Raw genomic sequence first — 21754 nt, 5'->3', positions numbered from 1 at the left:
TCCACGCCGCCTCACGTCACACATGCCTCTGCCTCTTCTCTGAGCATTGAGCTCCACCACTTCCAGCGGGTCCACTGTCCACCGTCCAACCAACCTCCACTCTCCTCTCGACATCGACCGATTAACCATCACGACTAACTCGGGTCATCGATCTTCACTACGTTGCGGATGCGCGACTTAGTTAGCAACGCCGACTCCTCCTTACCTCACTGTCGCTCTCTAGTCTCTCTGTCACTGGTGGATTTGTAGTTTTCTCCCAAGGTTTTTTCAATTTCTCTAGCTTCTAACCCAAATCCTCTCTCCCAGTACTTGCTTCTTTGTGTTGTTGACATTTTTTTCGCTTTCTGATGTGTTGCATGCAAGAAGAGCCTCTTCGCGGCCTCCACACCATCGTCGGCGTCGGTCGTCGCTCTCCACGCAATCGTCGGTCGTCGCTCTCCAGTCCATCAGCTCTCCGCGCCGTCAGCAACTTGGTTGTCCTCAATCCTCTGTCTTCCTCAGCCCTCAGTCTTCCTCAGTTCTCAGTCCTCAGTCCTCATCAGCAACTGTAAAAGGTAATTAAATTTTTTTTTATAAAGAGTATTGAGTCACTATTGAGAAAAGTGTTGGTTGTGTAACTTTCTTATTTGAGGTATCTTATTAAATGTCCTAACACTACAAACAATATAGACGGCATGATAAGACAAAATCTAACATAGCTAAGAAAAGAGACTTTATACTTGTTACTAAAAATCTCCTTAATTCCTTTCAAATTCTTCTGATGCGGTCATGCTTTCTGGAGAAAATGCCCATGGAAAGTAAATGAACTGTGAACTTGGCTCTGTAACAGCCCGGAAACCGAACTGCCACCGGCACTAGGATCCAGATCGACTTAAGGTCGCCGGGACCCGTAGTAAGCCTGCTATCCTGTCTGTCTACCTGTAAAATCCCATACATGATCATACATTTGCTGTAAAAACATAAAACTTTTCTTCATTCCAAGGCTTAACCTGTGCATGCACTCTCTCTGTGCTCTACCAATCCCTACTAGAGCTCCTCATGGCTCTAGGCGGATCAATCTCATAATGTTAAGCCTGGTTTTGCTCATAAACATACAACAATAAAGAAACATACATAAACTGATCATGTGACTCCACAAAGGGATTACAAGTCTTATAAATCAAGCACCATTCTATACACTATACATATACATATACATTATCTCTATACATTTACATGTCCACACTAGCTATTACACCACTCTGTACTCTTCCTGTACCCTGCTGAGTTCTCTCTGACCTCTGAACCTGCACAACTGAAGTTAGGGGAGAGGGATGAGCTACAATAGCCCAGTGAGTAGAATAGGCAAATACAGGTGATAAAACATGCTCTCATGGAATGCAACACAGAATCACATCACCTCGGCCGGACGGATCAAAACTCCCTCTATCTCATCTGGGGTACCTAAGTACCATGTGCCTGGTCCCCGTAGGGCTGTTCCAGGTCTTTCTGTGTGTGCCTGGTCCCCGTAGGGCTGTTCCAGGTCTTTCCTCTGAGGGCTAATGAATCCTCACGAAGTCCGTGCCGTCTCACATAAGCAATGTACAAGGAGCAGTGCCAAGTACAAGGATAAATGCAATGCATCATCTTCGTGTACACTAATGCACTCACCCTATAGCATATTCATGATGCATGAAGCATGATAAAATATTCAGTTCTCATATTAAAACATTAAGTTAAATTCCACTCACCTGTAGTTCTCTCTGAACTGACTCTGCAGGTTCTGACTCTGGACTCACTGCTGATGTCCCTGATTCCTCTGGTCCGTACCTACACAGGTGGACTCAAATGAGGGACTAAACTCACTCAAGAACATCTCTAAGAGACTCCCCAAAACCCCTCTAAACAATCCTCAAACCATCACATAAAACATGCAAAAGGAAGCTGGACAGGGCACTTTCGGCGGCAGGTTCGGCGGCCGAAACCCCACTCCAGAGACGAAACTCATGCATGTTCGGCGGCACCTTCGGCGGCCGAAGGTCTCGTCCAGAGACGAAACTCACACACTTTCGGCGGCCGAACTCCCTCTTTCGGCGGCCGAAAGTCCCTTTCTAAACCGAAAGCCTAGCTTTCGGGGGCAACCTTTGGCAGCCGAACTGCCTCCACAAAGGGTTCGGCGGCCGAACCTTCCTTCGGCGGCCGAACCTGGTTTTGCCCGAAGGACAGAACCCTGCTCTGTTTCATGCAAACTTTGCCCAAAAACCTACAAACATGCATAGCAACTACTCCCAACTAGCATATACACATAGATATGCACAAAGGGGTCTAAAACTACCCTAAAACCCCAACAAACATAACACACAACACTTAATCATGCTGGAACACCACAAATCACCAAAAACCTCACCTAAACCTAAACATGCATACTACCCATACAAACTTCATAAAACCTTTCACAATCCATCAAAGAAGCTCAGGATCTTCACTTACCTCTTAAAAAACTTGAGGATGAAGGATCCCAACGTGGAGATATGAAGAAAAGCTCTTCCAAAGCTCCAAGCTTCAAAACTTGCTTCTTTTGCTCAAAACCTTCATAAGTCACCAAAACTCTTAAAACTCATGAAAGACTTGATGAAAATCATGGAAAACATGAAAGTCAACGTGGGAGAGGCTGAAACTCACCTCTGGCTGCAAGTGGAGGAGAAATAGCCTCCTTCCACCGACCCTTGGCCCTTTTATAGGTGGCTGGCCAGACCACCTTCGGCAGCCGAACGTGAAGCCGCAACCATGCAATGTTCGGCGGCCGAAAGTGACCTTCGGCGGCCGAACCTTTGCATTTCTCCCTTGTTGCTTTTCTTTCAAAACTCAAGTCTTTTAACCCTTCAAACCATGAAAACCAGTGAAAATACTTTAAAAAAACATATGTATTACCCTTCTCGAGGGTTCCGACACCCGAGATTCCACTGGACTACAGGAATTCCGATGCCGGACTCGAGCCGGGTATTACATTCTCCCCCCCTTAAGAACATTCGTCCCCGAATGTCCCTAACACAACATAAACACATAGAAAAGGGGAAAAACTAACCTTAAAACAGATATGGGTATTGCTGGAGCATGGACTCCCGAGTCTCCCAAGTGCACTCTTCTAGGTTGTGGTGGTTCCATAAAACTTTCACCATTGGTATCTCCTTGTTTCTCAGCTTTCTGATCTGGGTGTCAAGGATCCGCACTGGCTGCTCTATATAGGTGAGATCACTTAAGATTTCCACCTCAGGTTCACTAAGAACCTTCTCTGGATCTGACACAAACTTCCGCAACATAGAAACATGGAATACCGGGTGAATTCGTTCCATAGAAGCTGGTAAATCTAGCTTATACGATACAGGCCCGATCTGCTGCAATATCTCAAAGGGACCAATGTACCGTGGGGCCAGTTTACCTTTCTTTCCAAACCGAACCACTCCCTTCATCGGAGATACCTTAAGCAATACCATATCCCCCTCCTGAAATTCTATCTGCTTCCTACGGAGGTCTGCATAGCTTTTCTGTCTGCTTACAGCTGTTCTGATCCGCTCTCTGATGATAGGCACTAACTTGCTGGTTATCTCAACTAACTCTGGCCCTGCAAGAGTTTTCTCTCCTACCTCTTCCCAGCAAACAGGTGTTCGGCACTTCCTCCCATACAAAGCTTCATAAGGGGCCATCCCTATGCTAGCATGATGGCTGTTGTTGTAGGCAAACTCCACCAAAGGTAGATGCTGCCTCCAAGAACCGCCAAAGTCTAACACACACATTCTCAACATATCTTCAATGGTCTGGATGGTCCTCTCGGACTGACCGTCTGTCTGTGGATGGAAAGCAGTGCTGAAATCCAACCTTGTGCCCATTTCATTTTGCAGACTCCGCCAAAACCTGGAGGTGAACTGAGGTCCTCGATCTGATACTATCGACACTGGAACTCCATGCAACCTTACTATCTCGTCTACATACACCTGCGCCAACTTGTCCACAGAGTAGTTACTCCTGACTGGAATGAAGTGAGCAGATTTAGTGAGTCTATCCACAATCACCCAGATGGAGTCTAGTCTGTTAGACGTCGCCGGTAAGCCCACTACAAAATCCATAGCTATGTTTTCCCATTTCCATTCTGGAATCGGCAGTGGGTTAAGCATTCCAGCCGGCTTCTGGTGCTCTAGCTTCACCCTTTGACATGTCTCGCAGGCTGACACGAACTGTGCCACTTCTCTCTTCATTGCTGGCCACCAATACACCCTTCTCAGATCTTGATACATCTTGGTGGCTCCCGGGTGAATGCTATACCGCGCATTATGAGCTTCCCTCATAATGTCTGCCTTCAAACTGCTATCATCTGGTACACATAACCTCTTACCATGTCGAAGAATCCCCTCACCGTCAAATCTGAACTCTGTACTGTTGCCCGACTGAACAGTCCTGGCAATCTTCACTAACTCGGGGTCTTCGTGCTGTTTCAGAGCCACTTGCTCTAGAAACACTGGTGTCACTCTCATCTGTGCAATCAAAGCACCTGTACCAGATAACTGCAACTGTAACCCGTCTTCCACGAGCTTGTAGAAATCCTTCACCACCGGTCTTCTCTCTACTGCAATGTGGGATAAACTGCCAAGTGACTTTCGGCTTAAGGCATCAGCTACCACATTAGCTTTGCCTGGATGATACTGGATCTTGCAATCATAATCACTGAGCAATTCTACCCACCGTCTCTGCCTCAAGTTTAACTCTCTCTGACTTAAGATGTGCTGCAGGCTCTTATGATCCGTATAGATCTCACATTTTACCCCATAGAGGTAATGCCTCCACATCTTAAGTGCAAAGATAACAGCTGCCATCTCAAGATCGTGTGTCGGGTAATTCAGCTCGTGCTTCTTCAGCTGTCTAGAAGCATAAGCTATCACTTTGTCATTCTGCATCAACACACAACCTAATCCCACTCGGGATGCATCACAGAACACTGTGAAATCTTCATCACTGATTGGCAGCGCTAACACCGGTGCTGAAGTTAACCGTCTCTTCAACTCTGCAAAACTTTCCTCACATTCCTCTGACCATATAAACTTCTGATTCTTTCTGGTCAGTCTGGTCATAGGAGCAGCTATCTTCGAGAAGTCCTGAACAAACCTCCGATAGTAGCCTGCCAAACCCAGAAAACTCTTGATCTCTGTCACCGTAGTGGGTGTAGGCCAGTTGGCTACTGCCTCTACCTTTTTGGGATCTACTGCTATACCGTCCTCTGATACAACATGTCCCAAAAAGGAAATGCTCCTTAACCAGAACTCACACTTGGAGAACTTGGCATACAAGCCATGCTCTCTCAAGGTTTGCAGCACTATCCGAAGATGCTGGGCATGGTCCTCTGCATTCCTGGAGTACACCAAGATATCATCAATAAAGACGATCACAAAACGATCTAAGTACTCCCTGAAAACCCTGTTCATGAGATCCATGAATGCTGCAGGGGCGTTAGTCAACCCGAACGGCATCACAAGGAACTCATAATGCCCATATCTGGTTCGGAAAGCAGTCTTAGATACATCTCCTTCCCTGATCTTTAACTGATGGTATCCGGATCTCAGATCTATTTTAGAAAAACAACCTGCTCCTGCCAGCTGGTCGAATAGATCATCAATCCTGGGTAAAGGATACTTGTTTTTGATCGTGACTTTGTTCAACTGTCTGTAGTCGACACAAAGTCTAAGAGGTCCATCCTTCTTTCTGACAAATAATACTGGAGCACCCCAGGGTGAGGTACTCGGGCGGATGAAACCCTTAGCTACCAAATCCTGTAACTGCTCTTTCAACTCTCGCAACTCTGCTGGTGCCATCCTATAGGGAGGAATAGAGATCGGTCTGGCATTGGGCATCAACTCAATCTCGAACTCTATTTCCCTATCCTGTGGTAGTCCTGGAAGCTCTTCAGGAAACAAATCTGGGAAGTCTCTAACAACTGGTACTGAGGATGGTTCCCTAATCTGACTGTCTAGCTCTCTCACATAAGCTAGGAACCCCTGACACCCCTTCCTTAACATTCTACGAGCCTGGAGGGCTGATATCAAACCCCTAGGTGTCCCTCTCCTGTCTCCTCTGAAGACACACTCTGACCCATCCTGGTCTCTGACACTGACTACCTTGTCTCTACAGTTCAGGGTAGCATCATACGTAGATAACCAGTCCATCCCTAGAATGACATCAAAATCTGTCAACTCTAGAACCACCAGGTCAGCTGGAAGGTATCTACCCTCTATGCACACTGGACTGAACCGACAGACTGACTCTGCCAAAGATGGATCACATTTGGGTCCACTGACCCATAGAGGATACTCTAACTCAGACACCATCAGACCCAACCTCTCTGCAGCTCTAGAAGAAATGAAAGAGTGAGAAGCACCGGGGTCCATTAAAGCATACACCTCAGAACACCCAATGAGGAGATTACCTGACACCACCGTGTTCGACGTGTCTGCCTCCTGCTGAGTCAGGGTGAAAATCCGTGCTGGGGCTGACGGACCTGCACCTCGGGAACCCATCCCTGATGAAGAGGCTGCCCCTCTTCCTCTTCCTCTGCCACTGCTTGGTGGTACGGCTGAAGCTACGGGCTGAACTACACTGCCCGTACTCATCTGCTGGGATGGTGCAACCAAAGTCGCCTGAGGACATTCCCGTGCATAATGTCCCTCCTGCCCACATCTATAGCAGGCTGTGGATCCCAACTGACAAGCTCCTCTATGCTGTTTGCCACACCTCTTGCACACTGGAAAATCTGCGCCAGAACTGGAGCCACTACTCATTCCTAGACCTGACTTAAGCCTGTTCCAGAACTTGCCTTTCTTTCCTCTGAATTTCTCCCATCTCCTCTTACTTGCACTTACTGTACCCTGTGAGGAGGAACCTGGTTTAGCACCAGAAGACTGTGCCTTAACTACACCTTGACTTATAGCACTGGCCTCCATCTTTCTAGCAGCATCCACAATAGAGTGGAAACTTTCCTTCTCCGCATGAAGAATCAAAGAGAAATACCTGGGATGAAGCCTTGTGGCATATCTCTTTGCCTTCTTCTGATCTGTATCATATGCTTGACCGACATATGGCAACAATTCCAGGAACTTATCTGTATACTCATCAACGCTCATCTCCTCCGTCTGTCGCAACTGCTCAAACTCCACAACCTTTAGTTCCCTGGAACTGTCAGGAAAAGCCCATCCAGCAAATTCGTTGGCGAACTCTTCCCATGTCATACTCTCAAGTCTCGGGTCCACATAGTTCTTGAACCATTCTCTAGCTTTCTTACACTTTAACGTGAACCCTGCCATCTCAATGGCTCTACCATCATCTGCTCCCAACTCACTTGTTATCATTCTGACTGCACTGAGATACTCAAAGGGATCATCTCCTGTATTGAATTTCGGAGCATCCAACTTTAAGTACTCGGTCATCTTCACCTTACTTCCCCCTGACGAACTGGGTTGCTGTGCTTCCACAACAGGGGCTACTGGTTCAGGAGGTGGTGGTGGAGGAACTGGTTCCCTCACTTCAGGCTGTACTGGACTTGGATGAACAGGTGGGGGTGGATACATATGATATGGTGGATAAAAAGCAGGATAGGGCATATATGGCATGTAGGGTGGATATGGGGCAAAACTGGAGAAATCCGACGTGCCTCCCATCGGATACTCTGGGCCCTGTGAAAAGGGTGGATAGCCAAACCCCGAGGCCTGCATGCCTCCCTGGGACTCCCCCATACCTTCTTCTGACCTTCCTATACCCATGCTTGCATCTCTACTCTGATCCTCTTCCATCACACCTCTTTCTTCTACTGACCTTCCCCCTCTGCTTACTCCTCTCCTACTCTCGTCAGAAGACCTTCTAGGGTCTCGTGACGTTCCCTCCCTGCTTGACCTGTGAGATCTTGCCCTTGGCAAGGCAGGTGGACGAGCAGCTGTACCCTCACTTACGGGTGGGACTCCAGTCAATCTCGCGGATCGACGAGTTCCTCGCATCTTCACTCTCTGTAAAATAACAAATCACATAACACATCAGCAACACATCAAAAACATGCACATGCATAACTCAGGGCATAGCACATCAGCATATAGACAGGACTGACATCCTATCCTAGTGGACATGTTTTCCTATGGTGCTTGACCTGCTAAACCTCTCTATGAGCCCAACTCTCTCTCTATAGGTCCGACCATATGAACCTAGGGCTCTGATACCAATCTGTAACAGCCCGGAAACCGAACTGCCACCGGCACTAGGATCCAGATCGACTTAAGGTCGCCGGGACCCGTAGTAAGCCTGCTATCCTGTCTGTCTACCTGTAAAATCCCATACATGATCATACATTTGCTGTAAAAACATAAAACTTTTCTTCATTCCAAGGCTTAACCTGTGCATGCACTCTCTCTGTGCTCTACCAATCCCTACTAGAGCTCCTCATGGCTCTAGGCGGATCAATCTCATAATGTTAAGCCTGGTTTTGCTCATAAACATACAACAATAAAGAAACATACATAAACTGATCATGTGACTCCACAAAGGGATTACAAGTCTTATAAATCAAGCACCATTCTATACACTATACATATACATTATCTCTATACATTTACATGTCCACACTAGCTATTACACCACTCTGTACTCTTCCTGTACCCTGCTGAGTTCTCTCTGACCTCTGAACCTGCACAACTGAAGTTAGGGGAGAGGGATGAGCTACAATAGCCCAGTGAGTAGAATAGGCAAATACAGGTGATAAAACATGCTCTCATGGAATGCAACACAGAATCACATCACCTCGGCCGGACGGATCAAAACTCCCTCTCTCTCATCTGGGGTACCTAAGTACCATGTGCCTGGTCCCCGTAGGGCTGTTCCAGGTCTTTCTGTGTGTGCCTGGTCCCCGTAGGGCTGTTCCAGGTCTTTCCTCTGAGGGCTAATGAATCCTCACGAAGTCCGTGCCGTCTCACATAAGCAATGTACAAGGAGCAGTGCCAAGTACAAGGATAAATGCAATGCATCATCTTCGTGTACACTAATGCACTCACCCTATAGCATATTCATGATGCATGAAGCATGATAAAATATTCAGTTCTCATATTAAAACATTAAGTTAAATTCCACTCACCTGTAGTTCTCTCTGAACTGACTCTGCAGGTTCTGACTCTGGACTCACTGCTGATGTCCCTGATTCCTCTGGTCCGTACCTACACAGGTGGACTCAAATGAGGGACTAAACTCACTCAAGAACATCTCTAAGAGACTCCCCAAAACCCCTCTAAACAATCCTCAAACCATCACATAAAACATGCAAAAGGAAGCTGGACAGGGCACTTTCGGCGGCAGGTTCGGCGGCCGAAACCCCACTCCAGAGACGAAACTCATGCATGTTCGGCGGCACCTTCGGCGGCCGAAGGTCTCGTCCAGAGACGAAACTCACACACTTTCGGCGGCCGAACTCCCTCTTTCGGCGGCCGAAAGTCCCTTTCTAAACCGAAAGCCTAGCTTTCGGGGGCAACCTTTGGCAGCCGAACTGCCTCCACAAAGGGTTCGGCGGCCGAACCTTCCTTCGGCGGCCGAACCTGGTTTTGCCCGAAGGACAGAACCCTGCTCTGTTTCATGCAAACTTTGCCCAAAAACCTACAAACATGCATAGCAACTACTCCCAACTAGCATATACACATAGATATGCACAAAGGGGTCTAAAACTACCCTAAAACCCCAACAAACATAACACACAACACTTAATCATGCTGGAACACCACAAATCACCAAAAACCTCACCTAAACCTAAACATGCATACTACCCATACAAACTTCATAAAACCTTTCACAATCCATCAAAGAAGCTCAGGATCTTCACTTACCTCTTAAAAAACTTGAGGATGAAGGATCCCAACGTGGAGATATGAAGAAAAGCTCTTCCAAAGCTCCAAGCTTCAAAACTTGCTTCTTTTGCTCAAAACCTTCATAAGTCACCAAAACTCTTAAAACTCATGAAAGACTTGATGAAAATCATGGAAAACATGAAAGTCAACGTGGGAGAGGCTGAAACTCACCTCTGGCTGCAAGTGGAGGAGAAATAGCCTCCTTCCACCGACCCTTGGCCCTTTTATAGGTGGCTGGCCAGACCACCTTCGGCAGCCGAACGTGAAGCCGCAACCATGCAATGTTCGGCGGCCGAAAGTGACCTTCGGCGGCCGAACCTTTGCATTTCTCCCTTGTTGCTTTTCTTTCAAAACTCAAGTCTTTTAACCCTTCAAACCATGAAAACCAGTGAAAATACTTTAAAAAAACATATGTATTACCCTTCTCGAGGGTTCCGACACCCGAGATTCCACTGGACTACAGGAATTCCGATGCCGGACTCGAGCCGGGTATTACAGGCTCATTCACTGATCAATGATCAATTGCTTTCTTATTTGTTTTTTACAGTACTTGGGTGGACTTACAGCATAAACTGTAACTAAGAGCTAATTTGGAACTTACTTTTTGTGCTAACTGTGTTATATTCTAAAGTAGGTTATCTTTCGTGTAAAAGGAAATACTAATGGAGGCAAGAGCAGAATTTTTGGACTATTAATTTGATTATTAATTTGATTATTTGGATATTGTTGATTTTTAGAATTTATGGGCTGCAATTCAAAAGTATCTTCTTACCTTATTCTGTGCAATCACTTTTTCCGCCTGTCCTCTGTTGTAATTTTAGCCTTTTTAATGGAACCATTATCTATCCCCTTGGAAACGCTGGTCCCTCTCTCTCTCTTTTTATTTTTCTTTTTTTATTTTTATTTTATTGGCTTCTCTTCTCTCTGCATTTTGAGTCTTGGTCTTCGCTTTACTCAGTTTCTCCTCTATTATCTGTTTATGGCTTCTCCTCAATTTTCATTTGTTTATTTATTTCAAACTTTTTTAATTTTTCGCGTTCTTTTCTTATTTTCCCATCTTTGTTTGTTTGGTGGGGTTTTAGTTTAGGATGCAATTTTGGGAATTTTTCTTTCTCCCCATTGTGGATTACTACAGTTTGGTGATGGAGTTTAAAAGTGGTTATAAGATTTTCCCAATCGAGGGACACATTTTGTTTGAGTACTGTTAACACATTCTTCATTAGGAATTTAACTGAGAACTAACTCAAGAATGCCATTGTAAGACTGTCTTTGTTATTGGATTGATGCAACTTGGAGATGTTGCCTCTTTTTAAGCAATTGGATTTGGGGCTTGAGATATTTTATCCTTGATAGCTCAATCATTTTGTTTTTTTTCTTTTGCTTGTTCATGCGATATGAATGTTTTGTGAGTACAGTTTTTATTTGTCTTTGACTTTTGTTAATGATAGAAAGGCTTAGCTGTTATTATTGATATTTTGGAACGTAGGATTTAGGTTTAGAATTCCAGGTGGATTATAATTTTATTGATAACCGAAAATGTTATTTTTGACCGATTTTAATAATCACACAGTCAAAAAGAAAAAATAGTCTATAATTTGACACGGATAAAGAAAAATAACATACTTTTATAGTCTATAATTTGACACGGATAAGAAAAAATAGTCTATAATTTGACACGGATAAGAAAAATCAACAAGAGTTAAGTGGTAGAATGTTAATTTTCAATGCTATGAATTTACTTTGTTTACGAATTATACATTCCAAATAGGGATGTAAACGAGTAGGGTATCTGCGAAAATTAAACTACCCGAACCTGAACCCGATTTATATTAGTAATATCCGAACCCGATTAAAAATTAATTTAAACTATCCGAATCCGTCCCAAACCCGATTATTATTATCCGAATAAAATCCGAACCCGTTTAATCTTATATATTTTAATTAATGATTTATATAAAAAATATTTTTCATTAATAATTTTCATTTAAAAAATCTAATATTTCTAAAGAATATTTAAATTTTTAAATAAAAATATATATAAAAAAATTTATAAATATTATTGTAAAATATATTTTTTATATTAAATTAATTATTTATATAAACGGGTTCGGGTAGTGGGTACCCTGTACATAAAACCCGAATCCGATCCAAATCCGCAACGGGTATTATTTTTAAAACCTGAACCCATCCTAAACCCGATTATAACTACCCAAATCCATTCTATTAGGGTTCGGTCGGATCGGATACCCGAAAATATCCGATCCGTTGTCATCCCTAATTCCAAATTACAAATTATTTAATATTTTTTATTCTCAAACAATATTTAATTTGTAAAAAATAAAACTATCATAAAATATCATTTTAATTAGTATTAAAAGTATTGATATTATAATATTATTAATTTTAATATTAATATATTAAATTTATATTATATATTATTCAATTAATAGTTTTTATATTATATATTATTCAATTTATAATATATATGATAATATTAATTTTAATATTAATATATTAAATTTATATTAATAGTTTTTTAAATTAAAATTAAAATACTAAGATTAAATTAAAAATTACCTATGTAAAATTAATATTACCTTAATCAATTAATTTTAGTTAGACGACGGAATATTATGGATAAATTGCAGAGTATATGAATAGCTAAAATTATATATACTAAATAGTGTATATATTTAAAATTAAAATAATTTAATCAGTATTTTCTTGGATAAAAAGATTAAACAACTTAACTTTATTGTAGTTTAACTTAAAAATATTTAATTAATTAGTTTTAATAAAATATTAATGCCTTAATAATAATTTGCTAAAATATAATATTGCATTCAATAAAAATACAGTTTTAGAAAGCACAAACCTGAACCCAACTTTCTTATCTCAATGTTCAGGTTTATCAGTTTTATTTAAAAAGATTAGGTATATATATTTTAATAATAATTTTAAAATTAATAGTATATAAATTAGTACTTGGCCCTTCTAAAAAATTAAATATGAAACTAAAATATATATAGTTTGATAACTTTTATATTCATTTAAAATAGTAAAAAATTAATCAATACTTAATTTATTAGTTTGTCTTAAATTATCTTTTAACTTTGAAAAATTATAATTATAACAAATTTAATGTTGGAAATTAGTTTTATTTTCAATTGTAAGAATATAATTATAACAAATTAAAATGCCTCTATTAACTCCTAAAACGAGATAAAAATAAAAAATATAATTACTATCCAGCTAATTCACTTCATTTATGTTAATATGAAACTCAACCTGATAGGCTACATTAGGGTTTCATATTTTTTGATTCAGTGTGTTTGGATGGATTGTCCATAGCTGCATTTTATAATAAGGTAAGAAGATACTTTTGAATTGCAGCCGTTTATATTAACATGCTGTGCAGCACTGAGTGCAGCAGCAACGTGCACATGCTGTGCAGCACTGCACTTGCTGCAAGTGCAGCAGCAAGCATCTGCTGTGCATAAATGCTGTGCAGTGCAGCATTGCACTTGCTGCCCAGCAATGCACTTGCAGCCAGTGTACTATGCACAGCAGCACTTACTGCAAATGCAGTCTGAGCTATTGTTGTGCACAACAACACTTGACCGATTGACTGTAATTAAAATCATAATCAAAATTATCTCAATTTACTTTAATTCCTCCTTCCATTTTTATGAATTTAATTTATATATTTTTACTATACATATCTTGTGTAGGAAAATGAATGTCAATCGACAGTGGATGTATAATAGGCTCAAGGATGGGTTGTTGAATACTGAAGTATAATAGTTTGCAGAAACTTGTAGAAGATCAAAATCAGATGATAGCTCAAATGCATGATGAACTACAGGCAGCGAAGATGGGACATCAGTCTTCCTCATTGATGCCATCATCATCTGATAGTCCTCCAGCTCATAGATCCCTTGGTGATTCACATATGGATTAGCATAATGTCATTACTCACTGACTTAAATAATATATTTTATAATATGAATTTGATACTATTTGGATCCATTATGTATTTTGAGATATTTTAAGTTTCTTAGTGTTGAACTATAGTAATGTTTTGTACTTTTAGATTGCAGAATTATGAAATGAAGTTGATGTGTATATATTATCTTTGATGTGTATATATTATCTTTGATGTTTTATGTATTGGAATGTGTGTGTACATATTGATATTATAGCAGGTTTATGAATTTATTGAAAAAATGATATGAATTAGATTTAAATGTATTTATTAATGACTAATCAGCCACAAAAACAAATTAAATAATAAATATTTTTTAATTTTACTATTAATTTGCGACGAAATAGCGACTAAATGTTGTTCCCTGGTGCGATCAAATAACAACGAAACAGCGACCAAATTAGCGACTAAAACAGCGACCATTTCGCGATGAAAATGTAACGACCAATTTACTTCCACACAGCGACTAAATGCTCTTCCCTGAGGCGATCAAATAACAACGAAATAGCGACCAAATTAGCGACCAAAACAGCGACCATTTCGCAACCAAAATGTAACGACCAATTTACTTCCACACAACGACTAAATGCTCTTCCCTGAGGCGATCAAATAACAACGAAATAGCGACCAAATTAGCAACCATTTAGCGACCAAATTAGCAACCATTTAGCGACCAAAATTTAATGACCAATTTACTTCCACCCAGCGACTAATATTTCTAATACTTTATTTGCCATGACACCAAATTAGTGACCAAAAAATGGTCGCTGATTGGTCGCTAATTTAGCGACTAATTTTTAGATTGTCGCCAAAACTTTAGCGACTGGCCAAACACCGACTATTTCGTTTTGGTCGCTAAATGGTCGCTATTGCATAATAGCGACCAAATCTTTCTTTTTAGCGACCAAAATTTTGGTCGCTAAATCACTGTTTTTTTGTAGTGAATAAAATATGTTTAAAGCTTTAGTATTAACAGAGACTTTTTTTCCAATCAGCATCAACATTTTCAGCTTTTGGATTTTCTTTATTAGTATTAGCCATTAAAGGAATTTTAGGATCTCTTATAATCCTTTACCATGCTTCTATATTAACAGATTGAATAAAGTTTTTCATTCTAACTTTCTAAAAGTGTAATTTCTGTTATCAAAAAGAGATAGTTATGTGATAGAGTAATTTTCAGCTAAAGGTACAGGGATACCATTGAAATTTGATGGGCTAGCAATTTTGAATCTCTCTAAGAAAGAAATCAAAACTTTGCTATCAATTTCTTGTCCCAAAGTTAGTGACTAAAAAGGGATAAATTGATCACCTGAACCCATTTTTTAGCTCTTGCTCAAAGGTTAATGAAAAATTATGGTTGTTAATTCTGATGTGAATATATGTGATTGTTTAAAATAGGTTACTAAAAATTCTTCTGAAAACTTATAATACTTTACAGTAAATAGTAACTTTACAGAGCAAAAACATATCAAACAGAGCAAAAACAGATCAAACAGAACAACAATTATAAATAGCAAACTAATCTCAACATAATATGACTAACAACTTATTAGCACAACAAAATAAAAATAGAACGCCAAAATTAAAGAGTAAAAAGGAAAGAGAAGTTTCCAACATAGAGATATTTTAATAGTAGTTTCGCTAACTTGGCCTACATCCATTCTCTTAAAGTCCTTCTATGAGTCTAAACTTTACTATAACTTTTTTAATTTGGCAAGAGAATAATCCTTTTACATACACTGAGTTTCCCAAGTACTTGTAAATCTTTATAAGTTTGAATCACCTCTCAAACTTATACTTAATCTGTAATAGGTGCTTAAAACCTCTTCTAAGTGAATAGCCTCACTTGAACAACCTTATATAGATTTTGGTTGAAATAAAATTATTCTCAACACTCATAAATATAGTATAAATTTATTAAGATGAGAAAGAAAATTTGTCAATAAAGATCTTTGGTATTGAGTGAAAGTAGATTACAAAAGGTTAAGAACTCTCTTAGAATATCAACACGTTTATTAAGTTTTAAATAAGAGAAATAATCTCTTAAATATAAGTATTTAAATACTCAACAACTCAAGTATAAAAGAAACTCAATGGTAATAAAGCTTTCAAAATCTAGCTGTTATTGTATCGAAAAATATGTAGACTGAAATCAATTAATTACAGACTGAAATTGGTTATCCATAAGCAATCAGAAATTAGATACTCAAATTTAGAACGTTCTAAAATTATATGTCTAATTTTAACCTTTCAAAATTTTAGACTATAAAATATATGATTATTCTTAGTTTGTTTCAAACAAATTTAATACTTTAAGAATCATCTTGAATTTCATAAATTCTTTAAATATAGATCAAAAAAATTTTCAGAGCATTTGAAACTAATTTTTTGTAAAACATTAGCATATCAAAACTCACTCAATCTTTTATATTTAGGCCTAAAAATTTATATTGAGTTATCTACGGCGTCTCCTTTTTCTTTATAGCTATGTTTTTATAAATTCTTCAAACGTATACTACCTATTTACTTCTCAAGCAACTAAACTTGTTAAAATAATAAGCTCATTAAGTTTTGATATCAAAATAAAACTCTTTCGAAACTTATGGGGTTGACATATATTTCAACAACAACTCCTTAATTCATTACCTGACAAACATTCAAATATCCTCTTAAAAAATCATGATATTTTGTTCTTTCTAAAGGCTTTGTGCAACCAACACAAAGAGCTCCACATAGTCAGGATCAACATATTGAAAAGAGAAAAGTTAGGACTATAGCCAATGACTTGGATTCTTTAAACTCAAGGCGTAAAAGAAAAGTAGCCCATACCATTAAAGAAAACAAACAATTAATAAGCATATAATCTATGGACTCTATATCACTTTACCACATATCATACACAAAGGGTCTACCTCAACCCTCTTCTTCAATAGAATTTGATAGCAAGGACGAGTATTTTGCATACAATGTCAAAAGAAAATTTTTTCACTTTAGAAGGAACTTGCAAAGCACATAATTTAGTCCATTAATCAAATAGAATTAGCATACCAAATGTGTTAGGCATGTTTTTGTAAGCTCAATGTTGTAAATAATTATATGCACTTCAAATCATATACTTCCTCGACTTTGGGAGTATCTGTATTAGTTTATATACCGGTTAAATTAGCTTATAAGCTCTAAAAATAAATTGATCTATTTATTTATAATATTTTGTAAACTTATAAGTTCAGCTTATAAGATAAAAAAAATAGGGGTGATAAACTTTTTATTTGGTGAATATAAGCAATAAACTTATAAGCTAATTTGACTAAGTTGTTATATTGCTATCATTTAATTTTAATATTTAATTACATATTTTATTTGATGTCCTTTTTAGTAATTTAATAGTAAATGTGCTTATAAACTACCTATTATAAAAAATGTCTAACTGTTTATCAATTATTTATAAGTATTTTAACCAAATATATAATTGCATAAAATTTTAAATGTTTATAAGCTCCAAACTTATAAGCTAATTTTTATAAGTCAAATACACCCTTTATACCCATCCAATATATGTGGTCAAAAGGCTATCTAATACTTGGATGTATGGTTAAAATTTTTGTTCACAAAAGCAAGGAAAAGAAATGTATTAGTTGCATATTCCATATTACTTCTCTGGGGATTATTAACACCTTCAACTGCACATCAAAGACCATTTCATTCCCCTACTTCCTTAGGAAGCCATCTATTAGACCTTATTTTTACCTAGTCTCTATTACCAACACACCAGCTAAGGCTCAAAAAATAATTTATCATGTGTTTGAAGAATGATTTCCATAAGTAACTCAGCCTATGTCATAATGAAGCTTTAAGAATATTACCTCTAGGAAAATATTTTCCTTTATATTTGAAGCAAGTGATGTAGGAACTTTTAGGACTCACTATACAATACTGAAAAGCATTTTCTAAATTAAAATCTTGAAATATTATGAAACCAATCCTAATGATAGGCACACCATTTACCCTTAGAGTGGACGAACATAACATTTATACTTAAAAGAGGGTGAATACGGGGCAATGTGTTCATTAACTTTTACACTTCGTAGAAGCATAATCTACATTTAATAAGTTTAAATTATATAGTTATGCTAAACTAATTATAATTTAAATAAAATTAGATTTAGTAAAAATATAATTCTAATTTATTAATTGGAATTCATTAAATTTTTATTTACCTACACCAATAAAAAAATTACCTTTCAAAATTTTTTTTTAAGAATGAGGGATTAAACATAGGAATATATTAAACATAAACTTACACTTAATGAACTCTTATTTAAAAATTAAAATTTCAGGGAGGCGACAACCCTTGCTTGCTCCCTTTTGATCCGTCACTCCTTAAACCTCCATCCCTTTTCGATTTTAATAATTTCTCCCATGCCATCCAACGGACTTTCTAGTTGCCTTTTTTGTAAGCATCCTCTTTAAAAATCAGTTCGGTTCGGTTCAATTACTTCAAACCGAAATCTATAATTTTTTTAATTTTCTGCTTTTAATTTCAATAGAATAATTCAATAAATATTTCACATAAATTTACCAATAAATATTGTCTGAATATATAATGATAATATTTAAAAAAATCCATATAAATCCATGTAAAATTTAAAAGTATGTATAAAATCAGTATTCCACATAATAAAAGTATGTATAAAATCAGTTATTCGGTTTGTCGGTTATTTAATACGTTTAAATCAAATCGAACCGAAAATCGAATAAACTGAAAAATACTAACCGAACCAAACCGAATTGAATATTCTAATTGACCAAACTATTAAATCGAAATTAATAGGTTCGGTTCGATTTTTCGATTCAAACCGATATATGCTCTCCCCTAAATGCGTCTTTGTAGGCATTAAGCAAAACCTCTTCAAGAGAAGCTCTACCAAATACAATAGTAACATTTACAAAAGAGAAAAATTAAGCGTGGAATTAAAGGCTTGCTATCTTGATGCTATGGATAGCACCATTAAAAAATCACACCATCTTGATACCATAGAAAACACTATTAAGCTCTACTTGCCTGATTAAGAGTGGCAGTCCCTTCACAAACAACAAAAATATATAGGACATTAGGGGATTACCTTGTTTGATATATCTAGTAAGTTTAAAACAAAGAACACACATGGCATAATTAATCTCTTAATCTTTAAATATAAACAAATTTCAAATAGCTTTGAGAAAAATGTCACATATACTTTATTATAGGCCTTGCTTATATCAAGTTTTTCTGTTTAAGAAAATGGAACATCTCAAATGCTATCAAAGCATTATATTGGGCTAGTCTACTCTAGACAAAAAGTATATTGAAAATCATGAATCACAGTAGATAGAATCAAGCATTATTGAAATTACATAATTACCCACATCATTTTTGTTTAATATTTGCTAATATTAAAGAATGCTAAATCAGGGTTTATTATTAAAAATATGTTTAAAAAAACAATTTGAAAAAAGAATATGATTTCTAGACTATTTACCAAAGTAATGTAATAGGTTAAACTTAGTGTTTCTTTAGCAAATTATTATGCTCAAAAAGTTAAAATTATTTAATAATGAAAACACTAATTTTGACGTATTCAGTAAATTTGTAAGAAAACAAACTTTTTCAAAAAAAAATTATATATTAGAGAAAACACCAACTATTAGCATTTTCAATAAAGCATAAAATAAACAAGAAAACGCTAATCAAGCAGGCGTTTTCTTGTTTGGAAAACTTTGCACAAAGTCAAATAAATTTACAACAATTAGCGTGACTCTTTCACCGCACCCACTATTTATTCATGAGGTAACAGTAGTAGACAATCCAATCCGGTGGAGATAAAATTTAGTTTTAATCCAGTGGGTGGAAAATATTTATGGTTAGAAAAAATGTTGTAATTTTAATTATAATTTATTTTTATCTTTTTAAAAATTAATCACTAAATATTTATAATAATTTGTATAGGTATTTTATATAAATTTAATTAATTTATTTATTTTAAAAAATAAATTTAATTAATTCCATTTATAAAAATAAATTTTCAAGTTATTCCCTACATGAAAATTCATAATAAATATTTAAACCTTAAAGTTATGTCTCATTGGCCAATCAGTGGAATGATTGCAAAGGAAGAGTCGTGCTAATTATTATAAATCTATTTAACTTTGTGCAAAGTTTTCAAATAAGAAAACGCCTACATGATTAGCATTTTCCTGTTTATGTTATGCATTATTGAAAACCCAACACAGTTCACGTTTTCTCTAATATATATTTCCCAAAAAGCTGATTTGCTTACAAATTTATTGAATACGCGAATTAAATTGACATTTTCATGGTTAATGATTATGACATTTTAAGTTTAACAATTTATTTAAAAAACGCCAATTGAATTAACGTTTTTTAGCCCATTACATTATTTTAATAAATAATTTAAAAATTACATTTATTTTGTAAATTGTTTTTTTAATATTTTTAATAATAAACCCGCCAAGTCTTTTTGTTACTTCGGTGAAAATTTATTTAAAAAATAAAATCAATTTAAATTAAGATATTTAATTTCAATTAAAATATGTTAAACAAAATTAGATAGAGTAACAATAATATTTCACATTTAAAAAAGTGATAAAATACAGTTACATCAAAATTTAAATATTTTAATTAAATTATAAAAAAAATTACTATTTAATTCTTATAATACAAAAAATCCACTAGTTGGTCTTTAAATTTTAAAAAATATATTAAAATATTCTTTATATTTTGAAAAATCTATCAATTAGTTACTCTATTAATTTTAACAGTGAAATAAAAAATATTTAGTCTGTATAATTTTAAAAATTTTATTAATTAATTTTATTAATTTTTAAAAAATTTACTAATTAAACTTTTTGAGATATTTTATATTTTTTTACAATACTTAATAATTAAAAATAATAAAAAATTAACTAATTAATTTTTTAAATATAATTTTAAAAATTAAAAAATTAACTAATAAATATCTCTAACACTAAATAATAATTTTCTCTTATAAAAAACATAGAAAACGGGTAAGCTTATTTTTTGTAATTAGGCGAATACAAAACCATTATTGGAAGTGTAAGTTAATACAATTACTATCATAAAAAGTTAATAATTATTATATTAAAAATTATATCAAATAATTTAAATATATAATAAACAAAAAAATTAAATATAATAATTATTAATTGCGTTCTAATATAAGGCCCACCTTATTATATCGGAGATCAACTACTAAAAAAAAGCTGAAAAGAAAAGAAAAGAAAACAGACTCGTAAAAATAAACCTCAGTCATTATATGGGCATTTCATCTACATTTTTCCGCTATTTAAAATCAAATTGAATTAAATAAATTAAAAATTAAAATTTTAATATTTATAAAATTTAAATTAACTTAATTTTAATAAAAAATTAAATCAAATCAAATTAATCTAATCTAATTCAATTCAATTTAATTTTTTAAAAATTTTAAAACTTTATTTTTTCCATTTTATTTTAATTTTTAAAAATTTAAATTATTAATTAATTCAGTTTTATTTTTTTTATTAAAATGAAATCAAAATAATTAAAATTTTTAAAAATAAAAATTAAACTAAATTAAAATCAATAAAAAAAATTGAACTAAATTTTCTGCTTCTCCTTGTAAGTTTTATTCAAGGATCTTGTGTTGCGGCTCCTGCCAAGTGTGCTTTGCGGGACTTCCAACACACAGTGCACACAACCTTATCCCTAGTGCTAAATAAATCATTTGCTTAAAAATAAAATCAATTATACATTAATTTTATTTTCTTTAAAAGTTCAATTTCTTTTTCATTGTAAACATAGTAAATAAATAAA

General features: G+C 36.1%; 1 long non-coding RNA gene across 1 annotated transcript; it reads left to right on the top strand.

The window, feature by feature from the left end:
• The first annotated feature begins 15 nt into the window (after positions 1 to 15).
• Positions 16 to 14021, top strand: LOC110625219. The gene is made up of 2 exons (XR_002489549.2): positions 16 to 554; positions 13628 to 14021. It is a non-coding gene; the product is annotated as an uncharacterized LOC110625219 (long non-coding RNA).
• Positions 14022 to 21754: the final 7733 nt, after the last annotated feature.

The sequence above is a fragment of the Manihot esculenta genome, chromosome 10, assembly GCF_001659605.2.
Source record: "Manihot esculenta cultivar AM560-2 chromosome 10, M.esculenta_v8, whole genome shotgun sequence".
NCBI classification, from domain to species: domain Eukaryota; kingdom Viridiplantae; phylum Streptophyta; class Magnoliopsida; order Malpighiales; family Euphorbiaceae; genus Manihot; species Manihot esculenta.
This window is presented reverse-complemented; position numbering and strand designations above follow the sequence as displayed.